This window comes from Macrobrachium nipponense, chromosome 46 (genome assembly GCF_015104395.2).
Source record: "Macrobrachium nipponense isolate FS-2020 chromosome 46, ASM1510439v2, whole genome shotgun sequence".
In the NCBI taxonomy this organism is placed as follows: Eukaryota; Metazoa; Arthropoda; class Malacostraca; order Decapoda; family Palaemonidae; genus Macrobrachium; species Macrobrachium nipponense.
In genome coordinates, this window is record NC_061106.1 from 11,118,772 (window position 1) to 11,126,549 (window position 7,778).

Here is a 7,778-nt window from a genome sequence, read left to right on the forward strand (position 1 = left end):
GAGAGAGAGAGAGAGAGAGAGAGAGAGAGAGAGAGAGAGAGAGAGAGAGAGAGAAGAGTAATTGGTGGTTGGATGGTTAACGACTTTATTGGCTGTTGGTGAGTTCTGGGTCGTATTGATGGTCTGTTGGTTGTTGGAGTTCTGTGTTTTGAGTGAGAGTTTTCAGTCAGTCTTGGGTAAGAGCCTGTGACAGCCAGTAGTGTTAGCACCAGTCAGTAGTGTCATTATAGTCAGCTAAGTTGTGTTTTGTTTGTTGTTTAGTTGTTGTTTGTTAGTTTGATATTGTTGCTTAAGAGTTGTTGTGCTATGAGGTTTTTGTGGAGTTATGTGAGTTCCTGTTATTATATGTGAGTTGTTATGGTTGAGGGTTGTTGTTGAAGCCTTGGAAGTCTTGGGGTTGGCGTCGAGTCCCTCTCCTCCATCGTCTTTGCCTGGGCAATCAAATCGCCGAAAATAGCATTGCCTTTGTGGCAGATTGCCATCTCGGTATCGTATTGCCAGCGATTTCTTTGTCTTTTAACCAGACAAGAAACAGCCTCTCCATCTCATCGGGCACATGGCTCCTCTTGGTAGACAAAATAGTCATGCCCTTGGAAGGTGTAGTGCTTTGATGGCTTCTTCTGCTTAAGGATGGTGCCTATCGTCGACGGATCCGTAGTTCCTTAGCGATCACACTCAATCGCATGCCAGCCTCCTATTTTTTAATGAACTCCATCTTCGTCTCCTTAGAAAGCATCCTCTTCTTTCCGTGAACTTCAGCAACTCTTGGGACCCATGACTATGTATACAGTACATAATTAAGTTATATAGTATATGTACTAAAGTTCTCACACAACACAATAAAGTAGTACTACAACGAAATTACTAACGAATTTATGTTAATAAAGAAAATTATATAGAACGAACGAATTCTGCGTGTGTACACAAACGATGCTGCTTCGGAGTGACCGAAGAACGCCGTTACGTAGAGGGATGATGGGAGAGATGCTGACCAATAGGAGAGCAGGATCTTATGGTGGTGACTAGCATCAGGAGCCAAATGGGAGAGCGGGAGGATGGTGGTGAGTACTCAGTGGCGGCACACTAGTTTTAAAATTATCGGTGGTTCGGGCAAAACTCGGACTTTACAGCAACCACCTTTCGTATGAACTATTTTCTTATGTAGAGCCAAAAAAATCTTTGTATTTGCTTTCGCAACTCGAATTTTTCGTAAGTTGTTTAGGCTTTCATATGCGAGGGTACCACTGTACACTCAAAACATTAAAAGTAAGGTTTTCTTAGGAGTTTTGATGATTTTCTGGCTTACGACGATTTTCGGCTAACAATGTGTCTCAAGAATGGAACCGTCGTCGTAAACGGACTGCCTGTATTGCAAACTTACAGCATAAATTGCAATGCTATTTAGGAAGGATAATCATATCCACCTTTGTAGGTACATTAAGAACAAAATAATTGTAGCACAGGTCAGATTGAGAGAGAAGCAAAGTTTCAAATATTGTTCCTAAAAACTATTTCATTATAGTACTGCTTTTGATTTGTATTGTCCATTTTTTATGCTTAAGGAAAAAAGTTTTCATGAGGAAAATTTTTAGCAATTTTATTAGTATATGTAATCAGTTTGCATTAAACGACAAAAGTTATACCACTTTTCATTGTTCAGTTTTTTTCCAGAAGTCTTTTGTATCCCTAAAAAATCAGATATTGCATTTTTTGTCTGTTGCTTCTGCATTTACAGGCAAAGTTTCCACGGCAGTGTCCTTATCACTAGATTTTTTTCCCCTCAAATTCATGGTTCTTTGTAGTATGTAGTATTGATTCATATATAGGTATGAAAATTTTTTGGCATTGAAATATGTCAATATTTTATTTATGTTAACAGGTACTTTCCACCTATTAGAAGCTCTGGGGGAGAAAGGACGCTTGAACAGTTGCGAACTGTAAGCGAAATTGAGGAGGAGATCATGAAGCAAGAATCTCTTCTTGGTAGCCTTCATTCCCAGATGGCTGCAGGAAATGTTTCCAGAAGAAAGGAAGAGAGGCTTTGGGAAGCACAGAGAATTGTTACTTTATTAAAGGTAATCTGTTGTTTCTTGGGTGCTTGTATAAAATTTCATATGTGGGCATGCTGAAACTGAGTTGTGTCAGCTCTATGTTTTTATCATAGATCACAATAAATGCGACAATGTTTTTTTCATTGAAGTATTGTTTGTTATGATGACATCCAAGTCTTGAGTTCCTATGCACTTTAATAAATTGGGCCAGACCTTGAAATCTTCAAGTCTTTGACTTCCACTTATGAACATTGCTATACATCATAAGAATGATATGAACAAATGGCATTGATTCTCTTCCTGCATCTTTTTATGTGGCATTTTTACAGACATTTAAAATTGTTTTTGAAGCATATAAGGTTGTCATTCCCCAAAAAGTTTGCAATTCCTATTTTAAAAGATGTTCATAAAAGTAAAGGTTTTTGCCAGATTTATGGTTCATTAACATCACACAAATTTAGCATTCTTGAAAATATACAAAACTGTAATGTACATTATTCAAATGGTTTTTTATTTTTCAAGAATCTTTGAACATGTAAACTTCCATATTTTAAAGAAATAAAAAATTGTTGAACTTGTATTTGTTTGTAATGTCCCATATTGCATATTGCTAACAGTGGAACTCTAGAAGCATCTGTAAGTTTCATACTACTTGCTAAATCGAATTAAAGATTCATTAATGTAACTAGAAAGTTTGAAAGGACTTATTTGATTTTAGATTTATACTGAATGTAAGGTAATACTGTTCAAAGGTTAAATGTTAGCTAGTCAATCACTAACTTGAAGCATTGGTCTTGTTTGGTCGTATTTATGATCAGTCAAACTTGGTTCTGTTCCATTTTATCTTTTATTAACATAAAATTGCTCTTTTGCAGAGGAAGTTGAGAACTGCTCAGAGAAGGGAAGAGGAGGAGAAAAACCATGAGAAAAATCATGATGGTAAAAGAGACTTTGAAAAAGAGTCTACTTCTGAAGATTCACAAAGAGAGACTGAGGTAGAACGTGAGGATTTGTCTTCAAAAGAAATTGTGTCTGATGATTCGAAACCAGGGAGTGAAAGTGAAAATACTGAACAGTTTAGAAAAGCTTTCAAGTCTGAAAATGTTAGTGTTAGCATAGAAAGCAGTAGTGTTGAAAAAGAGAGCTCTTCTCCCTGTGTGTGTACTCAAGGAGGAGTGTCCCAAGTGCAGCCAGTCTTGACTATACCCACGCTTCCAAAGCCAGTTTCAGCGAGAACAGAAAGAAATAAATTTGTTCATTCTGTGCAGAGTGAAAAAACACAGGGTACAGAAAAATCAGAAAACATAGAAGGAGTTGATAAAGCACCCCGAGACTCCCATAAAATAACCAGACCAGAGGATCAAAGAGGACATGTTACAGTTATTCAGTTAGGAAGTAATGAAGGAATTAATCAGAGAGAGGAAGATCAAAATGCTCCACCTTGCCAGGACGATCAAGTGGCTGCTCCAGTTGTGATAAATCAGAGGCCAGAAATGAAGAGGCTAGCAGTGGATAAAGTTCCTTTGAGAGAAACAAGAAGTCTGGATGATTCAAAAGGAAAAGGTTAGTTGTTCTTCATCCTTAATCACAACTAGACATTATTTTGCACCAACATCTACCGTGGTCTTTTGCATAACCTGAAAAAGTGTGAAGTAGTCTCACATCCCAGCACTAAAGTGCTCAATTGAGCTCTTTATTATTTAAAACTTGATTTTATCCTTTATTTTCAATTGTCATGAATGTTGATATATTTGCTTACCCCTTAGCTGCTTATCGCATTGATAAGCAGCTAAGGGGTAAGCAATATATCAACATTCATGACAATTGGAAAATAAAGGATATCTTTTATATAGCTCCTTTAACATCAGATTATCCATTGATGGCAGATTTGTGTGCAGTATTATCAATATTGCTTTGATTATTGATATTTAATTGGAGGGAGTGGGTCGGCTTCCACTTTTCTAAAGCATAAGAGGTGGTTAAAATAAAATTCTCTCTCTCTCTCTCTCTCTCTCTCTCTCTCTCTCTCTCTCTCTCTCTCTCTCTCTCCTCTCTCTCTCTCATATTTTATCAACTCATTTCCTATAGAAAGCTTTTATTTACTTTTGTAATGAACAGGCATTGGTGAGCTGCCATATATTTGTAGCCGAGATGGAAATATGAATGAAAAGGGTGTCAAATGAGTTTATTTAGAGAAAATTTTCAATGAATATAGTACTTTTTCAAGTTGAGGAAATTGTAAACCATTCAGTTTAGTTTGACTTGAATGACCTGTTAAAGTTAAAACTAAATATATCTTAGTTTTACCAGACCACTGAGCTGATTGACAGCTCTCCTAGGGTTGGCCTGAAGGATTAGATATTTTTGAGTGGCTAGAACCAATTGGTCACCTAGTTACTGGATGTACAGTTTATTGTGGAATCCGAACCACATTATATCAAAAAATGAATTTCTATTGCCAGAAATAAATTCCTCTGATTCTGCGTTGGCTGAGCTTAGAATTGAATTCGGACTACTACTGTGGTATAAAGAACAATCATGCTAACTCTAGTGAGTAAGAGGTCCTCTTCACATTGAGCAAAGACCTATATCCCTAACCTTCCATTCGCTATTAAGATGCAGTCGGCTTTTATTTGCAAGTTGTATATTTTATTTGAAAGTTGTATTTTTCATTTTCCCCCAAGTTCTCTTTTTTTATGTTATGTACATTTTCACTATTCATTTATCTTAAAAGGACTACAGATGTCTTTTAAGTGTTTTGAAAATCAGCAGTCTGCATCCCTAGCTTTCTCATTCCCAATCATGGCATGTTATGAGTAGATGACTAGCAATTCCTAATGGGTAGTAAAGGGTACTTAGCTTTACCTACTTTCATTTGTGTTACACAATTGATTGAAGTATCGTTAGTGGAAATGCGGTAGCTGGATCATCTAATTTCATGCATTTAATTGTTATTACTACACATTGAATGGCGAACTAACTAGGGTTTTGTGTGGATCGTCTCATTTTATGCATTCAGCTATGTTTTGCTGGATGCCAACCACATAACCGTTACACTGGATGGCAACCACATTAACAGTGTTTTGTGTGGATCACCTTATTATATTCAGCTGTGTTATGCAGGATGGCAATTACACAACCAGTGTTTTGTGTGGATCGTTTCATTTCTTGCATTCAGCTGTACAGTGTTCCCGTATCGTATTCGCGGGAGATGTGTACCAGACACCCCCGCGAATAGTTAAAACCCACGAATAATTAGAACCACCACTAAAATGCATATAACTGCATATCTTGAAAGTTCAGATACCAAATGTATACCTTAAATAACATCCTACTTTAAATATAACCTTAAATTACTAACCTATTATACTGATTAATGTTTGAAGTTATATTATTGATATAATTTCAAAGTCATCTTAAACATTTTACCATTAAAAATATATACCTACAGCCAATAACAAGAGAGAGAGCAGAGAGAGAGGAAGGAGAGAGAGAGAAGAGAGAGAGAGATAGAGAGAGAGAGAGAGAGAGAGAGAGAGAGAGAGAGAGACCATTGAATGGCAACATAATAATATCTGACCATCAAGAGTGAAATTATGAATTATTTCTGAGCCAGAGAGAATAATAATGTAGAGAGAGAGGGAGAGATAATAATTCCCAGACTGACTCCTTCCCCTCCACCAATAGTATATCAAACTGTCATTTACTCTTCCGCCCTCCTTCCTCGAAATGGATAAAAAGACTGGGAATCACAATTTTTTTATTAATCTTATTAATATTTGAAAATTGAAAATTAGTTTATAAGGTAAATCATTTATTTATACTACAAAACAAATGAACATTCATAAGTAAGAGAGAGAGAGAGAGAGAGAGAGAGAGAGAGAGAGAGAGAGAGAGAGAGAGAGAGAGAGAGAGAGAGAAATGTTATTTTTATTGTTTAATCTCATTAAACTTAATATTATTTGAAAACTAGTACTGTATATTATTTTACCATGAAATGCAGTAATACTCTTAAAGATATACTGTATACATACACTTCCAGCACAAACAGAGGGCGAGAGTTACCACTATGATATACATATCGTATCTCGTGTGGCAAAAGAGAGAGAGAGAGAGAGAGTTATGTTTATAAAAGAAATGATATATTATTGTATTTTCATTAAAATACTATCACATATGATTTTGAAATTAGATATATTAATTATTATTATTATGTGAAAAATATTAATAAACATATATACATGTACCATAAAAATTCTCTCATCTCGGTAAGAGAGAGAGAGAGAGAGAGAGAGAGAGGAGAGAGAGAGAGAGAGAGAGAGAGAGAGAGAGAGGGGGGGGGGGGAACTTGAGTGGGCAACACACCCTAGTTTGGCAACTCTCTCCCCTCCTGTCACATTACTTGATATATTTGACAGCTGTAGACCCCAGCCGATCAGCTTGGCTACCTGGAGTTCAAAGACAAATGGGGTAGAATGGATTTTCTTTCATTCTTACATAGTTTTTCTATTTATAAACTAAAATCTTACTAATTCACTTAAGTATTTTCTTTAATGAGTTGATAATATTGCTGTTTTAGAGAGAGAGAGGAGAAGAGAGAGAGAGAGAGAGAGAGAGAGACGAGCGAGAGAGAGAGAGAGAGAGAGAAAGTAATCCTTATTGAAAGAGTAATATGGAAAGATTATTGTAGTATTTTTTTAAAAATACTATCACATATGATTTTGTAATTAGTTATTATTATTATTATTATTATTATTATTATTATTATTATTATTTATATTATTAGTTATTATTATTATTATTATTATTCTAGGGATCACACTCTTCTGCATGAGTCCTGGAGCTACTTCAGCGTCTAGTTTTTTCTAGATTCCTTTTAGGGATCTTGGATCGTGCCCAGTGCTCTATGATTATGGGTACGATTTCCACTGGCATATCCCATATCCTTCTCATTTCTATTTTCAGATCTTGATACTTATCCATTTTTTTCCCTCTCTCTTCAACTCTGGTGTCCCCATGATATTGCGACATTAGTGAGTGATACTTTCTTCTTGACTTTGTCAATCAACGTCACGTCTGGTCTATTTGCATGTATCACCCTATCCGTTCTGATACCATAGTCCCAGAGGATCTTTGCCTGATCGTTTTCTATCACTCCCTCAGGTTGGTGCTCGTACCACTTATTACTGCAAGGTAGCTGATGTTTTCTTGCACAGGCTCCAGTGGAGGCTTTTGCCACTGAATCATGCCTCTCTTTGTACTGGTTCTGTGCAAGTGCGGCATTCGCTTGCTATGTGGTTTATGGTTTTGTACATGCAACTTCCCCAGCAGATATATACTTAGCTATAGTTTCCAACGTCCCGAACAGAATTCAAAACTCTCGGCACATGCGACAGGTAGGTCAGGTGATCAGTCCATTCCCGCCGCTGGGTGGCGGGACTAGGAACCATTCCCGTTTTCTAATCAGATTTTCTCTGTCACCGGTACCGACAACATCGTTGTTGGTTCCTCCTGCATAGAAATTCTTTCTCGCTTGCTGAGGATTCTCTGGTTGACCTTTGGTGAGTATTTGATCTTTAGCTTTGGAACGCTTTTTGTGGACCGTTTTTTTTATTTGATCTTTGCTTTGGCATACGCTTTTTGTGGCCGTTTTTTTTATTTTGATTTCTCCTGCTCTTGTGTGGTTTCAAGCCCCTTCCCCCCGCAGCGAACCTGTGGATTCGTCTG

General features: G+C 36.8%; 1 pseudogene; it reads left to right on the forward strand.

Annotated features, from left to right (window-relative positions):
- The window catches only part of LOC135214635 (uncharacterized), an 81,823-nt pseudogene extending 78,204 nt beyond the window's left edge, over nucleotides 1-3,619 (forward strand).
- The last annotated feature ends 4,159 nt before the right edge of the window (nucleotides 3,620-7,778 follow it).